Genomic DNA, 23,329 nt, shown 5'->3' on the forward strand with positions numbered 1-23,329 from the left:
CCCAGAAGCCTGAACACAGGAAAAATAGCTAGCAGAAAACAGTTAGGGCTCTTTCACACGGCCGCTCCGTATGTCCGTATATCACCCCATCCGTTTGCGGATGATATACGGACATAATGCATGTCAATGGGATTGCGGATGTCAGCGGATGACCATCCGCTGACATCCGATTTGCGTCCTTTCAGTTCTGTTCCGTTTTTTGGAACGGAACAGAGCCCTATTTTTCTTCCCTTTAAAAAACGGAACGGATGCAAAATCGGATGTCAGCGGTGTCATCCGCTGACATCCGCAATCCCCATAGACATACATTATGTCCTTATATCATCCGCAAACGGATGGGATGATATGCGGACATACGGACCGGATGACACAAGTCAAAAAAAAAAGTGCCGCAGCGGAGGAAAAAAATCGGAGCGCCCGTGTGAAAGAGCCCTTAGGCTTCATGCACACTGGGGCTTTTATAAATGCCTTTTCCCTGGCAGGAGAAAAGCAGCTTCAAAAATGCGCCTAAGCCACGTTTTTGCAAATATATTTAGACACATCAAGCGCTTGGATGTTTATTTCATTGGCCACAATAATAATTTATTCTGGTCAGAAAAAAAATGAAAATTAACACTGAAGAGCTAAACACACCTAACACTTAGGCATGTTTACCCGTCTTAAGCGCTTTAGGCATTTTTTAATGCTCAAAAGCTCCTCTCCTCAATGTGACTTTGATGGGGGGGTTTTCCTGCCTCGAAACTCCTGTAAACGCCTATAGTGTGCATGGACACATAGGTTAACATGGAGGGGAGTTCAGAAATAAAAATCTCAAACGCCTGTAAAATCAACATTTTTTTAGCTCAAGTGTGCGTGAGGCCCTACATTTTTCTCGGGAGAGAAAAATTGTCCATCCACCTAGCACACTAAAAAAAAAAAAAAAATGTGGCATGCTAGGAGGGGTGTCACCAGGCTGGTAAATTTTTTTTTTTTTTGCTTGCCGGTACCCAAATTCTCCTGTAGGTTGAAAATTACTCCAAAAGTCTCTGAATCCTTTGTCCTTCAATGATCGACCACAAAAAATTAATTTAAATTGCATTTGAGGCCTCCCTGGATTAAAATGTTTGACTGCAGTTCACAGCAAAGTGTATTTTACTTAAAACCAACTGACTGCACATCCCCAGACAGTGAATATACCACACTTGGCTGTAAAATGTTTTCTGGCATCAGAACAATCTTTTGCATTATTTAAGCTGCGAGTATAATTTAGGATCAAAGCAGCATAACAGATATTAAATATTAAATAGCAAAAACAAAATCTGTTATCCCAGGCTTACTTGTTAAGTGCTGCTACTAGAATACATTTTGGTATCGGTTTATCACACTGTACAGAAAACATTTGATCACACCTATAGTACATGACACTGAAGTAGAGGGATTGGTCACAATTAATTTACATGTGCTCTTTTAATAAAAAAAAACAGCCTCACTCACGTGCAAGCAACTTTTTGAAACCTGCATTGTTTTTGTTTTTGGTTGTGGACATGTAATAAGAGCCGGTTCACACTGAGGCGACACGACTTCGGGGGCGACCTGTGAAGTCGCGTGCACCGCTGTGCACCGTGACTTCGGCGCGACTTGCAGGGACTTCACATAATGGAAGTCTATGCAAGTCGCCTCCAGGTCGCCCCAAAGTAGTACAGGACCCTTTTTCTAAGTCGGATCGACTTGTGTCGCTCCTATTAGAACGGCTCCTGTACTACACAATAGACCGCGACGGTGTGAATGGGCTCTAAAAGTGCATCTCAAAAATATTCACAAAACAATAATTTCTATTAAAAAATAAACAGCCTGACTCAGATAGGCTTTATAAAACATGCCTTAAAGTATATCGGTCATAACTAAGAAAACATATCATATGAGGCCACCTCTTGCCTTCAGAGCAGTGTTAATTTTGGCAGCAAATTTCAATTTAGTTTTAGTCTTAGTCTTAGGACTAAAATGACATTTTAGTTTTAGTCCCATTTTAGTCTTCTGCAAGTGTTTTAGTTTTAGTTGTATTTAGTCGACTAAAACTCCAGTACATTTTAGTCGACTAAAACGTCCTACCTTTTAGTCGACTAAAACTCATTTTAGTCATCTATAATCGAATGGGTGTAGTTCTATTGTAATTTGTAATGCATTATTTAAGCATTTCTCTACAATTTCCAAACTCATTATATACTACTGCTGGTCCTGGAGTGAAAAATCGAATATTTTTTTATTTATGGTATTAAGCTTTGAGCATGCACCAGTGTTAATTTTGGCAGCAAATTTCGATTTAGTTTTAGTTATAGTCTTTTGACTAAAATGCCATTTTAGTTTTAGTCATATTTTAGTCATCTGAATTGTTTTAGTTTTAGTTGTATTTTAGTCGACTTAAATTGTGTTAATTTAGTCGACGAAAACGTTTTAGTCGGTTTTAGTTGACGAAATTAACACTGAGACCCCCTCCATGTCACAGAAACCTGCTAAAAACCCAACATTTTGGTGTGGAGCAAACATGCTTACTCTCACTCATCCCATACTGGAATGGGCTGCTGTCTCGGGAGGCTATCACTGTTTTTATTTCTATTGTATATGGCTAAAAATATTATATAAAAAAAATTGGATTCAAAACTAAAGAAATATTTGGGGAATTAGTGAAGATATACACTTATTTTGGTCTATTTCAAGCAACCAACTTGCATTTTTAAATTTTATTAAAGCCCCTACATGCTTTAAAAAAAAAAAAAAAAAATAGACCAATCTAAGTTGCAAACCTGAGAAGTTTCCTTTAAATTTGGGATGGGCGAACAGTTCGGCCCGAACAGGAGTTCGACCCGAACATTTGCCAGTTCAGCCGTTCGCCGAAAACCCAAATTTGCAGGGTGTTCGCCCTGGCACAGTGCATTCTGCGCCCTGATTGGGCAAAGCCTTGCCAAACCATGGCGCAGTGTAAGCTGGTTGTTAAGGAGCAGGGCCGGGAAGCTGCTCCCGATGTCCATAACAACCGGTAAGTCATCAGCTGTCTATGGATTTCTCTGCTTACAGCTGAATAAAAACAAAAAAACAAAAAAAAAAAAGTGCCGGGAAAAAAAAAGAAAGAAAAAACCGTGGTCCCGCCCACTCCCCACAAATCCATATCAGACCATTATCCGAGCATGCAGCAAGGCAGGTCAGGGAAGGGGACAAGTGAGCACCCCCCCCCACCCCAAAGCACCTTGTCCCCATGTTGATGGGGACAAGGGCCTCTTCCCGACAACCCTGGGCTGTGGTTGTCGGGGTCTGTGGGCGGGAGGGTTATCAGAATCTGGAAGCCACCTTTATCAAGGGGGCCTCCAGATCTCGCTCCCCCCATGTGAATGGGTATCGGGTACATCGTACCCCTACCCATTCACCAAAAAAGTGTCAAAACGTAAAAACCACAAGAAACACTTTTTGACAAGTGTCCCTCGATGTCAATCCATTGTTAATCACGCCGCCCGCCTGACCCAAAAAATAGAAAAAATAAAAAAACCTCTTGGCCTACTGCTGTATGCCCTCTCTATGCTTTGGCATTGCTTGCGGGGCCACCCGGCTAGGTCACCCGTTGGCGCCCCCTCCCCCCTTCTGACATCACTTGGCATTAACTGTTTCTTGTGGTTATTACTTTTTGATGAATTGGTAGGGGTATGATGTACCCGATACCCAGGTACATGGGGGGGGGGGATCTGGGGGCCCTTCTTGTTAAAAGGGGATTCCAGATTTCGATAAGGCCCCCATCCACAGACCCCGACAACCCCAGCCCAGTTTGACAAGATGGGGACAAGGTGCTTTTGGATGCCCCAAAGCACCCACCAACCATGATAAGGGCATGTGGCCTGGTATGGTTCAGGAAGGGTGGGGTGCTTGATTTTCCCTCCCCTTTCCTGACCTGCGGGGCTGCCAGCTTAAATAAGGGTCTGGTATGGATTTTGGGGGGACCCCCACACTGTTTTTTTCTTTATTTTTTCAATGGCCAGGTGCCGGCAAATGTAACCATGAGTCATTTTAAATGTGTTTTGATTCTATATTTATTTATTTATTTTTTTAGATATGTAGTTTTTGCTGCAGCATGTTTTTTGCATGCTACAGATGCGCCACTTTACAGGCACATTAAGGGGACTCCCCCAGGCACTATATTTAAAGGAATTTTTCAATTTTATTGTTGCACTATTATAGCATAAACAAAATCACTACTCCTGAAAAAACTATTGTTTTAAGAAAAAAAATGTTTTTATTGATACATGTCCCCCAGGACAGTACCAAGACCCCCATACCCCATTTATGGCCAATTACTTACATATAAGCCTTCAAAATGGGCACTTTTGATTTTTCCTGTTCGGCTCCCATAGACTGCAATGGGGTTCGCTGTTCGGGTTAGAACATTTCCCCAATTTGGGAGTTCTGCTGCGAACCGAACAGGGGGGTGTTCGGCCCATCTCTACTTTAAATGTCTTTTTCTTTATTTATGCTCCAGCTCTGGTCTAAGAGTGACAATCCCTGCAGCAGGGTGAAGCTAAAGACTGGTACTTTCTGTAAGAGCAGCAGTGCATGTCCAGTGGTCCATCACCTTCCGGCACGTTCAGAACTACTTATGTCAGCAGGGAGTGTGAGCTTCCCTAAGGCCAGGGGAGGACTGGGCCAGGGGGCAGGGGGGAAATTTCCCCCTGGGCCCCTCTGATGGCCCATAAAAAGGTTGCACCGCTTCTGCCAAAGACATGCCTAAAGGATTCCTGGTGAAGAGAAGTCCCCACTGCTGACCTACTAAATGCGGGATGAGGACAAGGACAAAGCTCCTGTCCCCTCCCCCCCAGCATGGATGGTGTAAACTGTGTCTGAGCAGAGGCCGTTTCCATGCCCCACTGGAGACTCTCCTCCCCCGGCCAGCCCCAACCCCTGTTGTCCCCAGCTCCCCCCCAACCGCCCCCTGATGGGCAAGTCAGGAACCCAGATTCGGCCGGTGAGTAGAGAGTACTTGGAGCGGAGCTTCAGTCTGGAATGGGGGTCAGCAGGAGGCCAGGAAAAGGGAGAGTGGGAGGGGGGCAGAGTCACTTCACCATGGGCCTCTGGTTTGTACTTGCCCCCTGGGCTGAAATCTGCCAGTCAGCCCCTGCCTAAGGCCCCATTCACACCTGCCTGATTCACATACAGTATGTGCATTTTTTTTTTGCACATTTTCTTGTGCATTTAATGGATATAATGACGAACGGCTAGCCATGTGTGGGATGTCATTAGGAAACAATGGCACTGTATAGGTGATTTGCATTTTGGCACGTTTTTGGGAGAGATTGATATTTCTGAAACATAAAAGGTGTGAATGAGGCCTTATGGAATCAAAAATTATGGTTAGGTGACTGTATCTTTGGAATCCCAGAAAAATATAAGGCAGCAGAAGATCCAGTACACAGTTCACACAAAACTGCAATATCATGTTACACAACTGATTCATTATCAAAGATTAAATCTTACTAGTGTTTGGTATTTATTTCCCTCTTCAGGAGGAAATTTCTCTTCTACTGATGTCTGCCGTCACGCATAGGGAATTTCTGAAATGACAGGTACATGAAGAAGAGGTTAATACGAAGTGTTATTTAATATCATTTTATTCTATATAAATACTAGTATCACATATTTCTGGGTATTGTGACCTTTCAAATTTACCCAGACTAGATTGCTAGTGAGAATAGATGTAGTTATAAAAAGTATAAAAAATGTCCTGCCATTATAGCAAAAAATACAAAATTGTCAACGAACATTAACATAACATATATATTATATTATCTAAAACTGGAAAAACTAATCCTATAAACAAATGGACTAATCCAACCAGCGAATTTAGTTCAGAAACACAAAGTTAAAGCAGTCCTCCATGGAGAGGGTCTGGGTACTACACTAAGCGGTTAGGAACATGAGCTTTGATATATTGAGTAGAAATAAAACTTTATTTTTTTTTCCACTGAACAGAGTGGGCATGTGTACCCAGGGCCAGTGTTAGAAATCATGGGGTCCCATACAGCTGACCTGACGGGGCACCGTGACCCCTCAGCTGCATCTCAGTTGCGCGTTTTTACTGCCCCCCCCCCCAAAACAAGTGTAAATTAGCACCTCGCACTTATGATCATCGCTATGATGATCACAGCACAGCAGGTGCTCTTTGGCTTTGTCACTGTGTGTCATATGGCTGTTGGGTGCTGACTTTGTTATGGCTGTACTGTGCAACAGTCTGATCTGTAACACACAGTACAGCCATAAGTTAAAAGCACCCAACAGCCATGTAACACACAGTGACAAAGCCATAGAGCACCTGCTGAGCTGTGATCATCATAACGGGGTGGCAGAACTGGGGACTGTACCATCTTCCCAGGGTAGTCCGTGTCACTGTGTGCAGCGTATGCTGCTGCTTGCTTGAGGCTGTGTTCCAACCCGGATTTGACATGCTGATCCCCCTCAGCCGTCTGCCCGCATCACATCAGTCTCTCCCTGCCTCAGTTTGTTGCACTTACTGAGGGAGCAGTGTACAAAGGAATTACTCCCCTAGGGAAGGTAGAACCAGTGGGTGGCCAGAGCTTTAATAAGTGCAGCACAATATGTGGCGCAGGCTTATCTTCTTACGCCCCAAAACTGGAAAAAAAGTCCCTCCTCCGCTCCTCTGTTTACCTGATGGGGCCAGGAACATGCAAATACATCCTGGTAAGCAACTAGGATCGGGGTGTGGTTTAGTAAAATTATTTTATTTATTAACTATAAAGCTGCCTGGTCCCCCCTGTTCAGCTAATGGGGCCAGGCCCAGTAGAACAGGCCCGGTACAACAGGATGAGTTGTACTGCCTTTTCAGTGGCCCCTGTGTGTCCCATCCTGTCCTAATGACTGGTCACAAGGAAAGAAAAGGAGGGGAAATTGCTCCCATGGCATAGGACCTCATATGTTTTTCATTCTCATTTGTGTGCCCGTTTATAAAAACTCCTTTCTTTCTGTTCCTTAAACAGTGGTAACTGGGACAGAAAGGTTAAGTAGAACAAGTAGGCAAAACTTTTTTTTTTTCGTTTTGGATAGAGCAAGGGACGGTTATAACCCCAGATTTTTTTCGCCATTTGTGTCCCATTTTAGAGATTTTCCTTCCCTTCCTGTACCATAACCAAACAGGAAGTGAGAGGAAACCCCTGTAAATTAAGGCAACTCCTTGGACACATCATTGGAAGATTTTCGCTTCCTTACTTTTCTGGGGGCAACCCAAAATTTGGGATTTTCTTTTACTTTCAATGATAATGCAAAAGAGGACAAATATAGAGAGAGTGAATTCCCTTAACCACTTCCCGCCCGCCCTATAGGCGATTGACAGCGGGAATGTGGTTGCATTATCCTGACCGGACGTCATATGATGGCGGCAGGATAATGCGCTCTCGGTGATTGGTGATCGGCGATCGGTGATGCGGTGTGTCACACTGATACACCGCATCTCCGATCTCGGTAAAGAGCCTACTGACGTAGGCTCTTTACCATGTGACCAGCCGTCTCCAATCACGGCTGGTCACATAGTACACAGGAAGAGCCGTTGATCGGCTTTCCCCAGTATGTGCCTGGCACAGGCACGAGTAAAGGAGAGCCGATCTGCGGCTCCCCTGACGGGGGGGGGGGGTCTGCACTGGTAATCAGATCATTTGCCCTCCCCCCAGTGCCCTCCCCATCAGTGCTGCCCACCAGTGCCCCACCATCAGTGCTGCCCACCAGTGCCCATCATTGCCATCTATTAGTGCCACCCACCAGTGCCCATTATTGTCCACCAGTGCCGCCTATCAGTGCCCATTAGTGCCCATCAGTGCCGCCTGTCAGTGCCAATCAGTGCCCATCAGTGCCAACCAGTGCCGCCTATCAGTGCCCATCAGTGCCGCCTATCCGTGACCATCAGTGCCACCTATCAGTGCCTATCAATGCCACCTATCAGTGCCCAGCAGTGCCACCTATCAGTGCCCACCGATGCTGCATATCAGTGCTACCTATCAGTGCCACATATCAGTGCCCATCAGTGCCACCTATCAGTGTCGCATATCAGTGCCACCCCATCAGTGCCTCCTCATCAGTGCTCATCAATGCAGGAAAAAACATATTTATTTACAAAATTGTATAGCATAAACAAAAAACTTTTTTTTTTCAAACTTTTCAGTCTTTTTTTTTTATTTGTTTAGCAAAAAAAGAAAAAAACCTTGCGGTGATCAAATACCACCAAAAGAAAGCTCTATTTGTGGGGGGAAAATTACATAAAAATGGATTTTTGTAAAATCTTACCGTAAAATCCTTTTCTCTTAGCTCATTGACAGACGTAGTCCTCGGTGATACACCACCTTCGGGTTATGTTGCCTCCACAGGAGCAGGACTAGACAGGAAATTAAAAAGCTCTGGCCACACCCCAGGGGCAGTCCCAGAGGGTATATCCTCTCTCTCTCTGCCTCAGCAAATCAGTTATGTGAAAAAGCAGTCTTTAGAGATTTTAACCCAACTCAAAAAAACAGAGGGGCGGGGACTACGTCTGTCAATGAGCTAAGAGAAAAGGATTTTACGGTAAGATTTTACAAAAATCCATTTCTCTCTAGCGCTCATTGACAGACGTAGTCCTCGGTGATACACCACCTTCGGGACGTCCCAGAGCAGTATCACAACTGAGGGGTGGGAAAATGAAATCAAATCCCAATCTAGAAGGCCCAACCGGTGCCAACTAGAAGTTTACAATGCTCATCCTTAATGATGAGACTCAACAAAAAAAGAGAAAAAAATTTTTTTTTTTTTTTTTTTTTTTCAAACAGAAAAAAATCCTCGAGGTAGACCACCGGTCTCCTCAAATTGCGGCCTGCAAAACCTTGCGGCCAAATGAGGCATCCGCCGATGCCGTCACATCAATTTTATAGAATTTTGTAAAGGTATGTACCGATGACCAGGTGGCCGCCTTACATACCTGGACCACTGACGCCTGATGGCGAAAGGCCCAGGAAGTACTGAGCGCTCGAGTGGAGTGCGCCCTAACAGGGAACGGAGGACTCTGACCCTTAATAGAATAAGCCTGTACCACCGTTTGTCTAATCCATTTGGCAATGGTCGCGGCAGATGCAGGCAAACCCTTTCTGGGGCCATCCGTGATCACAAAAAGTGAATCCGTCTTACGGAATGATTCCGTAGCTTTCAGGTATACCCTGATTGCCCGACCCACATCTAAGGAATGCAACGCATGTTCCCGATGATGCTTGGGCTGAGGACACAAGGAAGGTAGTACAATATCTTCATTCAGATGAAAATCTGAAACCACCTTGGGAAGAAAAGATGGCTTAGGATGAAGTACTACCTTATCCCTATGAATCACTAGGTATGGGGACTGGCATGATAATGCAGCCAGTTCTGACACCCTGCGAGCAGAAGTAATAGCCACCAAGAAGGCCACTTTCTGGGATAAAGTAAGCAAGGGAATCTCCCTGATGTTTTCAAAAGGAGGTTTCTGTAGAACCGACAAAACCAAATTAAGATCCCAAGGCGGTAAGGGCGCGCAGACTGGAGGAGCCAGGTGCCGCACCCCCTGGATGAAATTCCGCACCAAGGATTTGGTAGCTAAAGGCTTCTGAAAGAAGATTGCTAATGCTGAAACTTGACCCTTGATGGTGCTCAAGGCTAGCTTCTGCTCAACCCCTTGTTGCAAAAAGGCCAATATTCGAGACACCGAATAGGTACGTGGAGGAAATCCTAAAGATTTGCACCACGCAATATAAGTTTCCCATGTGTGATAATAGACTTTGCTGGAAGTCGCTTTCCTTGCTTTAATAAGGGTAGGAATGACTGAAGCTGACAAACCTCTGTCCTTCAGTACTTGGGTCTCAATGGCCAGGCCATTAAACCCAGCGACTGTAAAGCATGATGGTAAATTGGTCCTTGAGACCACAGACACTCCCTGAGACGAAGTTCCCACGGAACGTCTACGACTAACATGTCCAAGTCGGCCAGGCCGGCTTGAGGAGGCCAGCCTAGAATTTCTAGGACCACTGGCGCTGATTGGATCTGAACCAGGCGTCCCTAGAGGTATCTGGCCCCGACCATCCGAGAAAGTCTGGTCGTTTTCTGTTCCCACACATTTATCAGATACCTGATAGTTATCAGGAAAGGTGATCTTTTCTGGTTGAACCTCAGGGACCGAAGTCACCCGACTAGAGGCTACTTGGCCTATCTGGTCAACCAGATCCGATTCCTGTGAGGTATCGGGACTAATCTTAGGAAAAGGTAAAGGAAAAGATCTATTCAGGGAACGGTAATTACTGCTTCCTGTAGTACTTAAATGTTGGAAGGGAAGAATCGCACCGGTAGTAGTGGTTGATGCTCGATCTAATGTCCTGAATACCGGTGAAAACGTCCCCCCACCCTGAAACCGGGTGGGGGCGCACCTTCAGGCTGTGTACTCCTTTGCTTCGGGTTTGGCTGGGTTGGTCCTTTGCTTGTCCGACCAGCCCTTCTTGAACCCTCCTGGAGGAGTCTTGCCTTTCCCGCTAGTACCAGCCGGGCGCCCTTTATGGGCGGTAAAGAAAGGTCCTCGCTTGTTGCGAGGTCCCTTAGCTTTAGCAGCCTGTGGCAAAAAAGTGCTCTTGCCCCCAGTGGCATCCTTAATGATTTCATCTAGGTTGGCCCCAAATAGACGATTCCCCTGAAAGGGGAGATTTGTCAAGGTCCTCTTGGAACCTAGGTCAGCTGACCAGCATTTTAACCACAGCACACGTCTGAGGATCACCGCTGTCTTAGATGCATGGGAGCTGAGTAGTGAGTAAGGGAGTAGTGTCCAAGGCTGCGTCACAGATAAACTGTAGCCCTTGTATAATCTGTTCCATCAAATCAGATGTCTCCTGGGGAATATCTTTTCCCCTAAGATCTTGGCGTACCATTTTCGCCCATTCCGTAAGTGTCTGGGAAACTAGACCAATAACAATTACTGGTCTAAAAGCTGACCCTATCAGAGAGAAGATGGTGCGGGACTCTGCTTCCATCTTTCGATCCACCGGATCCTTAAAGGACGAAGTGTCCTCCACTGGAATAACCGTGGCTTTATTCAGCCTGGAAATAGGCGGATCCACGACTGGTGGTACCGTCCATTTCTTAATGATGGATTCCTCAAACGGATAGCGTCTAGCAATACGCTTGGAAATAGTAAAGGTATGTTTAGAATGCTCCCATTCTCCTTTAATCTGATTACCGAAACATTTAGGTACAGGAAAAGCCTTCATCGTCTTGATGGGCTTATTAGTACCAAAAGGAATCTCTGTTTCAGTTGCCTCTGCCGGTAAAGCCTCAAGTTTTAAGGTTTCCTGCACTGCCACAACTAGTGCGTCCACCAATGCTTCTTCCTGAATAATAGCAGGAGAAGAAGCGTCCTCCTCGCTGTCTGAGGGGGCTTTACCTGGGATAACAGCCCTTGCAGAGGAACCTGCAACTGCCGTGACCACCTCTGAATCTGAGTCAGAGGTGTCAGATGGTATAGGGGTAGGCGGGGGTCGCTTCCTTGACCCCCGTCCCTGACAGGCCGCCTCCACCCGAGCCACCATAGACTCCAAAATTGCTGTAAATGACTCTATACTCTGTGCACCGGCGGGTCCCGTGGCCCCCTCGAGGGAAACAGGTGGGGGAATATGTGTGGCAGGGTCCATGATAACTCCAGTTACTTCCTGGATAATATAATTCAAAAATAAAACTTTTCTTTTTTTTTTTTTTTTCGACCCCCAGCGCCACAAAAGCCCCTTAGTGTTACCTGCTAGGGATCCCTATCGATCGAGAGAGAGAGATAGACCCCCAGGCTCACCACTTGATGCTCAGAGTTTAACTGCAACAGGTTACAGCGCTGTCTTAACAAACAGGAAGTCTTTTGGCTGGCTGCCCAGGAAGAAAGGAGGCGGCTCCGCCCCTCTGTACGCCTTCCGGCGCCTCCCCCAAGCTCCACGAGGTGTTTGGATCACCTCAAACATGGCCGCCCCCATGCTGGAGACACGAGGCTACGCCAAAATGGCGGCTCGTGCGATCCAGCAAAAAAAATGGCGGCGGCCCGTACTGAATAGCGGTGTGCTGCAGGGCACACAACACTCTCACTGCATGGGGATATGGCGTGGTTGGCGGTACCGGCCCTGGCGGACCGCATGGCCGTTCGGGAGGCCTGCTAATAGCTGGAGATCTGATTAGGAAGGCAGTCTACATGTCCGTGGCTTCTGACTGGTAGGTAGCTTATACTTAACCCATAAGATTCCCAGAATGCCACAGATTACATCTTTAAAACATGTATACAATTAGATTGTTAGCTCCCAAACCAAGCCTCCTGGCTTTTTGCACACATAAAATCACACTCAAAGTAGGAGGATCTGTGTCATGTTGTAGGATAGAAAGGGACTCTATCTTACCATACAGAGAGGGGCCCGCGTTCACCACAAAACCCGTCAGGGGGAAAGGGGGAACATACTACTCACCATACCGGAACCAGGCGGGCACCAACTCCTGACAGTACCCCTCTCCACCGGGGCGGGAGGGCTGTCGACCGATACGGACGCCGTGACTCATGGTCTTTGGCGTTTCAGCGAGACGTTTAACTCGCGTGGACAGTCCTTTAATGGGACTTTGTCGTGGCCGACCCAGCGCGGAGCTATGGCCTGCACGCGCTCGTAGGCTGAACTGGGGTGACCACCGGATCTCAACATCCAGCCCGTCGCCCAGTTCAGCTTTCTTGCTTGAAGATCTCACAGGAACACTGGAGAAAAAAGCTGTCTAAAAAAATCCTTTAAGAAAAAATTCTTGCCAGGACCTAAGATCCCAGCAAGGTATCTAGGTCCTTACTCCTAACTAGACAGAAAATAACTGATTTGCTGAGGCAGAGAGAGAGAGGATATACCCTCTGGGACTGCCCCTGGGGTGTGGCCAGAGCTTTTTAATTTCCTGTCTAGTCCTGCTCCTGTGGAGGCAACATAACCCGAAGGTGGTGTATCACCAAGGACTACGTCTGTCAATGAGCGCTAGAGAAATTTGGTTTATGTACAGTGTTGCATGACCGCGCAATTGTCATTCAAAATGCAACAGCGCTAAAAGCTGAAAATTGGCCTGGGCAGGAAGGGGGTGAAAGTGCCCTGTATTGAAGTGGTTAACAGGGGCACAGACAGAAATAAAAACTGATAGGTGTTCTAATCCTTATTTGCTCTATCCAAAACAAAAAAAAAAAATTCTGCCTTCTCCCCCGGTTCACACTTATGCGAGTGCGGGGTTCGCATGTAATGGCGGAGCGCACTGCTCCTTCATTACATGCCATCGGCTGTGCGGTGCGAGTTTAGCCATACACTTTGTATGGCTAAATTCGCACCGCACCTGAAGCAAACACGCACAGGACCCTTTTTGGCAGCCGCATCAGGATCGGATCGCACAGCGGTTCACACTTGTGCGATCCGATCCTGTGCGAACTGCAAGATCGCACTGCGATATGCGATCAAACTGGGGGTGTCGTTAAGATTACATTGACACCCCCAGCGTATCGCATATGGCAGTGTGAACTGCCTGGGGTGCGTGTGCGATGCGGGAACAGGCTGCGGATTCGCAGCCTTCCCGCATCGCATAGGTGTGAACCGGACCTTAGTTATACTTCAAGTGAAACAAAAGAGTTTTTATCGTTATTTATGTTCCCATTAGAGGAATTTCCTTTCACTTCCTTTCTTAGTTGATCATTATCTTCAAAACAGGAAGTGATGGTTAACTTGCCTATTGAGGACACATCTTCTAAACTCTTCCCCAATACAGTATATTTAAAACCTTATTCTATGGGATACATTCAATACAAGGTTCAGTGTTTTGCCAGCTTTATGATGTTTTCTTTTTTTTAAATTCTAGCCTTATGATGTTTTCAACTTTTTGCATTGCTATTACGATGTGTGAGATTTGCTAACAAGTACAGACCGACAAATACTTGACTTTGTAGCAGACTGAAAGTTACAACTGCAGCGAAATACTGATTAATAAGAATAAACACCTATTATGCAAAGTGGCACACATCTCTGTGTTTAACATAACATTTTAAAACTGAAATTCTTACACAAATATATTCTTCCAGGATATAACTATAGAAATGTAAAACAGTATGAGTCATATTAATAAATGAAATTATAAGAGTCTTTCCTATACATTTTTATTAAGTCAGAAAATGCAATAACGATGTGATTATACTAGGAACAATGTTACCCAGATTTTACTTTGAAGAAGGTTGATTCATGCTGCCAAATACTTAAAGAATTAGCCATTTCAATGTAGCTAATACTGTTATCAGTCATTTGCAGTGAACCTGCAGTGATACCATGCCCTTCATCTTCAATAAGACCACATAAGGAAAGCTCTTTATCAACACTGCTGCTTAATTGCTCTAGGCTGTAGCTGGGCTCTAAAACATTGATGAACCACAATCATTTTCAACTGAGCCTTAGTACTGTGGGAATAAGCTACAAGCCCTGAAATGGGATTGGACGAATGGCCATCTTTCTTCGCACCTCTTCTTTGCAGAAGACATTGAAAATAGAGAGGCTTTCACAATGTAATAGACAAGCAATGTAATCAAATAATAACCAGAAGGTGCATAGGAGAGGGATACATTCATTACAAGCTCAAATTCCTCAGATTCCCCAGCACCCAGTCCTGGTTAGCTATTACAGGCGGTCTCCGGGTTACAAACAAGATGGGGTCTGTAGGTTTGTTCTTAAGTCAAATATGTTTGTAAGTTGGAACAGGTACTTTTTTTAAGTTTAGCTCCAGCCAAAATAATTGTTTTTAAGTTTTTTGGATAGCATAGGGAAGGGTTAACACCCCTGTACCATTTGTTTTGCTGTCTGTACCCCTGTTCAGAAGATTTCACCTCACTTTCTGTCCCTATGACAACTGGATTTTAAAAATTTTGGGTTGTTGAGAAAGCAAGGATTGATGATAAAGATTCAGTGGATACACCTTTTCCATGAAAACTCTTACAGGAGTGAATTTCCCTTCCTAGGGGTATATTTCTCCTCACTTCCTGTTGTCTCCCTCTGTTTTCAAGTAGAAGTAATTTGTAAGTCGGATGTTTGTAACCCGGGGACCGCCTGTATGTGAAACTGAGGCAATGAAGGTGCCCACACATTTCTTTATTAGCCTGGCACCCCCCCCCCCCTCCACCCAGGATCCCCTGGAATCTGTTGACAAATTTCTCATTTTTAATTTAAAAAGTCAAATATATGAAAAACCTGTGCAACACAGGTGCTTTATAAGCCTCAAAATTCCCTGTCATTGGTTTGTTTTAGAATATTGATGCTTTGCTCCTGAAAGTGAAAATTTAGGTGTCAGAAAATAGAAAGCTCTGCAGGGTGCTCCAAAAGTCTTGTTACCCCCCATCCCCTCCCTACAGCTTAGGGCAGAGTTTCTCAACCAGGGTTCCTTGGAATCCTAGGGTTCTTCCAAAAGTTGGTAGGGATTCCATGAGCAATTTCTGCCTCTAAGATAAGTTCCCACTTACACCATTGATCATATTAGCTATCTTTAAGGGGGTAAATCCTCCCAATGTCCACAAGTATAAGGAGCATCTTCCCACTGGCAATCAGACCTTAGCCCTGGTTCACACTGCCAGGACTTTGAAGCCGACATCCCAGCCAAACTTCAGCATGACTCGCATGCGACTTCTTTAACAAAAGTCAATGTAAGTCATGCGAAGTTGCACCAAAAGTAGTGCAAGAAACTTTTTTTTCTAAATCAGAGCGACTCAAGTCACTCCTATTAGAACAGTTCCATTGCACTTAATGGGGCGCACCTTGTCATGCAACTTTAAACTCTCAAGTCGCATGACAAGTCGCACCAGTGTGAACCAGGGCTAAATGTATACCAAGCTGTAGATATAATAATTTTAGCAGGAGTTCCCTGAGACCGAAAAATTATTTCTAGGGTTCCTCTGTGTTGAAAAGGTTGAGAGAGGCAGGCTTATGGATAGTGTTTGAGGGAAAGTTACTGTAGCATTGCAACAGATATTAAAAGAAGAGACCCTGAGGGAAACTGACTTGTTTTTCTTACTCTTCATATTGCTCCCTACTGGTTCATATACAAATTAAAGCAGGTTAGAAGCAAACATTTTAGTATTAAAGTGGAGTTCCAGCCTCAAATACCTCTTTTTAACTAAAAATACCGCTATAATACTAATCCATCGCTCTTTACAGAACTGCTATTCTCATACTTACAAGGTGTACAATATTGGCTTTTAGTCAAAATCTTACTTTTAAAAATGATGTCTGAGCACGGCCATCTTGGATGTGGGCATCTGAAGCCGCAGTGTAATCTGCTATGTCCTTCTTCCTGATTCCAGGGAGTGTCCTGGGAGTTCTTCCTGATTCCAGCCTCCCGGGAGTGATGACAAACAGCTCCCAGGATGCAATGCAAATGCGGAAGTGATGTCGATGGCCGTGGCCACAGAGGGTGGAGAAGGAGGAAGTACAATCAAAAATGCCCTGAAAATAAGGTAAAGGACCGCCCAAAAAAATTGAAAATGCCCAATTGTTGATCAGCATAGCGAGCACTCCAGGAATCACTAAAGTTGCAAAAAAGGCCGGAACTCCACTTCAAGATGCATGCATACAGTCATATGATCTGTATGCTTTTATAGGCTAAAATAAAAGTTTTATTACTTGGGAATTTGTATGCGAGCTGCACATCTCAAAATCAATAAAATAGTTTCCTTTCCCTTATACTTTTCAAGACTTTCATATTATACAGCTTTTGAGTTGAGTCCATTTATAAAATGTAAACATTCCTATTTAGCTCATTTATAGAAGGCAAAAGATTCCAAGTTATATTAATTTCTAGTAATTCTATTTTTATGACTGTGCTGGGACTTTTATCCTCCAGCATTTGTTGTAATTTTATTACAGAGAAAATAACCCTGTAAATGTAATTTTTAGAAAGACATTTCTAGTTTTAAATCTCACTAAACCAGGTCTATTGCACTCTTTTCAGTCCCGGAAACATGTGGTTCTGTATTAGTTTTTTCAGTTTACTGTATTTCCTTTTTTTTTTGTCTACTTTTCACTGTCTTTTGTTATCTCATTTGGCATATCATCTCTCCATTTCAAACTATTAAAACGAAAAAAAAAAAAAAAAATACTTAATTTAATTTATATAACCAGTCGTTTCTATTTTCTATGCTATGTATGAGCCCATAAACGGAATACCTGATTTAACAAAATGAGCACTGAGGTAAGTAAGGCCGGGTTCTTATATGTGCGAATTTGATGTGAATTTGAGTGCGACCGGCTCTCAATGTAGCTGGTTCACACATGTCCTTGGCGGCCGCAGTCCAGATTCCAAAAGGGTCCTGTGTGTGTTTGGGTCCGGTTCAGCTGCAAATTCAGGATAAATCGGCGGGGACTTGATTTGTACCTGAACCGGTGAAGAGGAACGCACCGGATTCTGGGCTGCAAACTGCAGCTGGACATATGTGAACCCAGCCTTAAAATTATTTTTTGCTAAATTCTATTGAATATGATCCATCTGTATGAACTGCACACAAGTCACGTTACTTAATTTCCTACTTTAGTAAATTGGACCTAAGTTTTCTTCTCCTCATTAATGATGTGTTTTGGGTACATCAAGGCATAAATCTGCCTACGAAGTCTACCTATGGGCAGAAATAGCACATGCAAGCTTACAATCCCTTTTCAGAGTCACTGTGTACTAGCAAAGCATGCTATTGGTGCTGACGGCCATTCAAGATCAGCCCAAGAGTGCTCTCCTCAACTGGGTTTGTAATTCATTCACACCATGGGACATTCTTTTATTTCCCTGATTTGTTCATCTCTAGGTGTGTTTATCAGGCCATACAGTTATGGATGTTTACAGTATTTAGATCAAAGACTTAAGAGCGTAGAGTGTCTAACATATAAGGGCACACAATTTAAAATCTCCATATCATATGATAGTCAGGAAAGCCTGTACTCTTCTTAGCACCTAGGAATAAGAATGCTTATGATCCTTCTTTACTAGGTCTCTTTAAAATCTAAAAACAGTTCTGTATATAGCAACACTTGACCTTCTTGACATAAGACAAGAGGTCTGAAATGTGAATTGGTAACTGGATGCACAACCACCCCTGAGCCAGAGAGTTATCTTCTAAAGTAGATATGAATGCACTTTGCAGACGAGTCCCACATTTGCCAAAGTAAAATGTATGACATAAGCATGCCTGTTCCATCATCAAATGACAGTATATGACAGCAAACAATGAGAAGTCATCTTTCACCAATTTGACAACATTGAATTTCATTGCTACAGGTTAATGCACTTCACAAATCCTCATTGCTCTAGTCCAATTGGATAATCCTAATAGCAGCTGCATATATGATAATGTCGGCAAAGACAGAAAATGTATCCCCTATAGGGTTTCTAATGATGTAAATAGTTTGTGAGCAGTGCACTTCATCAAACTTCACCAACGACGAATGATTGCAAAATACAAATATCATAGAAACTTCATTAATCAGCTAATTAATTATGTAATGTTTAGTCAAGTAGAGTCCGATAACATTGTGCCTAGAATTTTTTTGCAGGCTTTTATAACATTTAGTTCATGACTGTTAGGAAGCAACACAGATATGGAGATGTGAGATGTCTACAGAACCCAGAAACAAGGGTCCAATATGGTTTCTTTGGTTCTAAGACTTGAGTAATATTGGTCAGGAAGTCTGTACAATTCAGAACAACTCTGGAAAACCAAGTAAGCAGCTAATACTTTTCTACTTTAGAGAGTATATGGACAGCCACTGTCAGACATCTCAAGACTGAATGCAATCATTGTTGGGCCAACTATTTTCCACCCAGCTTTGATTTTAAAAATAACTTTTTTTTTTAGCAAGATGTTGCCAACGGGGCCACCCTCACCTGGAATTTCATCAGATTCAAAAATTCAAGACAAGTATGGCTAGCTTTAGTTTCTGTACGCCCCCCTCCTCCCCCACCTGCAACCTTTTGGGACACATCACAAGTCCCAAAAGGCTGTGGGGCCAATCATAGTTCTTTAGCTGCTGACTTTTAACCACTTTCCGCCGACAATATTGTAATAATATGGCAAGGGGGTGTTTTTCCAGTTTTGGGTGGGCGTCTTAGAATGTCCTCCTGCTCGTGTGTGGAGTGATTTTGGTGTATTTCTAAGTATGTATATGCTGTGTATGAGACATAACTTTGTGGAGGGGGAAAAAAACACATTTTTCTTAAATTGCTAATCCTAATTCCTAAGATAAAAAAAGAAGTGACAACTTAAAAAACTCACCATACATTTTGCTAATTAACTTGGAATGTCTACTTTCCAAAAAGGGGTCATTTGAAGGGGGGGGGGGGGGTATTTGTGTTTTCTGGGCATGTTAGGGCCTCAAGAAATGAGATAGGTAGTCAGTACATCAAGACTGATCAATTTTCAAATATATATATATATATATATATATATATATATATATATATATATATATATATATATATAAAACACACAATAGCTTGTAGACTCTATAACTTTCACATATTTTGGGTTATTTTACTAAAGAAATATAGCAGTACAAAAATGTGGCCTAAATTACTTATTTCCACAATTTTACAACAGAAACTAAGCAAAATGTAGGGGGGGGGGGGTTTCAAAATTTTAAGTGTTTTTTGTTGTTTATTTAACAAAAAATAAATAAAAAAAAACAGCAGTAATTAAATACCACCAAAATAAATCTGTCTCAAAAATTGATAAACATTGATTTGGGTACAGTGTTGCATGACTGAGTAATTGTCAGTCAAACTGTGACAGCACTGATACCTCAAAAAGGGCCTGGGCAGGAAGGGGGTGAATGTGTCCTGTACTGGTGGAGGTGGTTAATTTTTGCAGGACTGACTGAAGTTTCTATTTTTTTAAGAGGAACTACACTTCATCTGGGCACCACAAACTAAAAACTCGAATTCATTTTTAGTATTCAAAGCAAAATCCCTCATCCCTCCATGTCTTAATGCTTTATTTTGTTGATAAACCACTTTGAAAACACCCCCTAGCATTTATGGCCGTGGCCATCTTGAGAAAGGGCAGATGATTCATGTAGCAATTACTTCCTGAAATCCATCTGCCCTTAGGTCAGGCATGCAAGCAGGTGAGGATGTGCTTAGCTGAGAAAACCCCTCCTACCCTATTGAAGACTCCTGGGATGTATGACATCATTTGCTTAAACATGAAAACCAGTAACTGAAGAAATGTAAGTAAAAAAAAAAGTTTAAAACAAGTAAATATGATATACTGTATTTTCCGGCATATAAGACGACCCCCCTAATTTTCAATTTAAAACATAGGTTTTGGGCAATACTCGCCGTATAAGACTACCTCCCTTCCAAAGCACGGCATCACCACTGAAAAACATCAGATTTCTCATAGATCTCCAAGGTACCCCAAGTACTGTAATACATGTAATCTCTCATAATATCTCCAAGGTACCTTAAGTATAAGTATTACCAGTAGATGTAATCTCAAGACGCTGGCTGTGCGGGAATCCTGTACCTGTATACCGTATGTACCGTAGCTTCGGCTACATACAGTATACCGCGCTGAGCCAATCACAGTGAGCGATGTATTTTATCATTGAATGCAAAGCCTGCTTGGATTGGCAGAGTCAGAAAGGCGGGCTGATGTTACTCCGGCAATCCGAGCAGGCTTTGCATTCAATAATAGAATACATCGCTCTCCCTGATTGGCTCAGCGCGGTACACTGTAAGTAGCCGAAGCTACGGTACATACGGTATACTGGTACAGGATTCCCACACAGCCAACGTCTTAATAATACTTAGGTTACCTTGGAGATATTATACTCGGCGTATAAGACGACCCCTATTTTTGGGGGATTTTTTTGAGGTTCAAAAGTAGTCTTATACGCCAGAAAATACAGTACATTCCTATCTATTTACTAATGCTAGCAGCATAAGGATTAAAAGTAGCCAATGTTGAGTAAGAGAATGAAGTTACGCTTTATTTTGTTCTCTACACATAAATCATCCAGAAGTGATGGGTAACCTGCATGGAAAGGGAGACGTTGTATATGGGGGGATTACATTACAGGTATCTTCAGTCTGCCTCAATGTCAGATCACAGCACCAATGTGAGAGTGGTGGGAATCAGACAGTCTACCACTGGAGATAAAAGATCCTCCTGGATAAAAGACATTCCATCGAAGGGAACATATTTGCCTGTGAAGCAGCAGAACAGTAAATTCAAGCCTCACATGAAAGAATGTTAACATACAGCTACTGAAAACATGTTTACCGGGAAGATCTTGTCTGTGTCTTCAGCTTCTGTGAACTTGGGAGAATCTGACACATATTCCGCAATCCCACTGAAGTGTTTAACCAGGGGGAAACGCGGACTCATGGCGAGCAAAGATTTGTTTGTACACTGTGACATGAGGTTTTAAGGATGTCTTCAAAGTCTCCTAACAAAATCTAAAAAATGAGTGATGCTTATTAACCAGTTCTGGACGGAAGGATTTGCCACCGTTAATGATTAGGCCATTTTTTTGCGATTCGGCACTGCATTATTTTAACGAAAAATTGCGTGGACGTGCGACACTGCACCAAAATAAAATTGATGTCCTTTTTTTGCCACAAATAGAGCTTTCTTTTGGTGGTATTTGATCACCTGTGTAATTTTTATTTTTTGCGTTATAAACAAAAAAACAGCGACAATTCTGAAAAAAATATATAGATCTTTCACATTCTGCTATATAACATCCCCCCCCCCCAAAAAAAAAGTAATTAAAAATATCAAAATGTTTCATTTTTTTAGGCCAATTTGTATTCTGCTACATATTTTTGTATAAAAAAAAAAAAATGCAATAAGCGTACTTATACAATAAGCGACGTTATCACGTCTACAAACTAGGGGAAAGATTCATGTCATTTTTATTTTTTTATTTATTTTTTTACTAGTAATGGTGGCAATCTGCGATTTTTAGCGGCACTGGGACATTGCGGCGGACAGATCAGCCCCCTAACTGACATTTTTGACACTTTTGGGGGGACCAGTAACATTACTACAGTAATCAGTGCTAAAATAATGCACTGTTACTGTAATAATGACACTGGCAGGGGTTAACCTAGGGGTGATCAAAGGGTTAATTGCGAGCCTAGGGGAGTGTTTTTTAACTGTGGGGGGAGGGACTTGTGAAATGATCATAGAGACCTGTGATCCTATATGGAAGGATCACAGGCGCTCTGTGATCATTTCAGAGAGAAGAACGGTCAGCTGTGTTTACAACAGCTGACCCTCCTTCTCTCTAAGCGGGGAGCGATCGCGGTGCCCGCGGCGGCAATTGTGGCCACTGGCCCTGTGGTTCGGTATCCCCGCTGCCTAGTGGGGGCGGGAGCGTGCCACTTACGGCGCACGCTAGCCTCCCCAGCCCCACTCCTGCGATGTACCCCTACGTCGTGTAGTGCAGCTGAGCCAGCCTGCCGCAGTAAAACTGCGGCGGGCGGTCGGCAACTGGTTAAGGAGACTGTACACAAATGCAATTTTAACCAACCCACTTGGTGTCCTATTGTAATCGATCATTACTTGCTCTATACTAGCGATCGACCGATTATCGGCAAGGCCGATATGCACTTTCCCTGATATATCAGAATCAGCCACCAAGGTGACCGATATTGCCGATATTTCGGGAAAGTGCTTGTACCGGAGTGATGCCTGCAGCTAGAGGCATCACCCCGGTATCGGCGTCCATAGCCGACGGTCGGCTGTCTTGTAATGTAAGTGAATTTGTCATGGCAAAGAGGGACTTTGCAATTAATTGCAATTCATCTGATCACTCTTCATAACATTCTGGAGTATAGGCAAATTGCCATTTTAAAAACAGAAGCGAGAATTTGTGAAAATGAATATTTGTGTGATTCTCAAAATGTTTGGCTACGGTTGTAGAGCCTGCAATTTAGTGGTGATAAAGTATACACAGATTCTCTTTAATGCAGATATTTTCCTAATGGGATCTAAACCCAGGACCTCAGAACTAAGAGGTAAGAGTGCACACCAACATGCTATATTTCTATACAGTAATAGGAACGCTAGCAGTAGAAATGTTTGCTTCATATTCGATCTCTTAACAATAGGTAAGCAAGCAAACACTGTCACTAAGCAGATGGAGGGCAGGTATAAGGAGATATCATTTTTACACTGAATACAAGAAGCTAAAGCCTAAATGGGACACAGGGGTTAGTAGACACGAGCTGTTCATAGAACAGGAAGCAATGCAGACAGGAGCCC

General features: G+C 43.4%; 1 protein-coding gene across 1 annotated transcript in view; it reads right to left on the reverse strand.

Moving 5' to 3' along the window:
- SORBS2 (sorbin and SH3 domain containing 2) overlaps positions 1–23,329 on the reverse strand; it is a 488,340-nt gene that overhangs the window by 289,015 nt on the left and 175,996 nt on the right. The window contains exon 2 of the mRNA XM_082244055.1: positions 5,491–5,567. The gene's annotated coding sequence lies outside the window, so the exon portion shown is untranslated. The remainder of the gene's footprint in view (positions 1–5,490; positions 5,568–23,329) is intronic.

The sequence above is a fragment of the Pelophylax lessonae genome (genome assembly GCF_965119305.1).
Source record: "Pelophylax lessonae genome assembly, chromosome: 1".
Taxonomy (NCBI): Eukaryota; Metazoa; Chordata; class Amphibia; order Anura; family Ranidae; genus Pelophylax; species Pelophylax lessonae.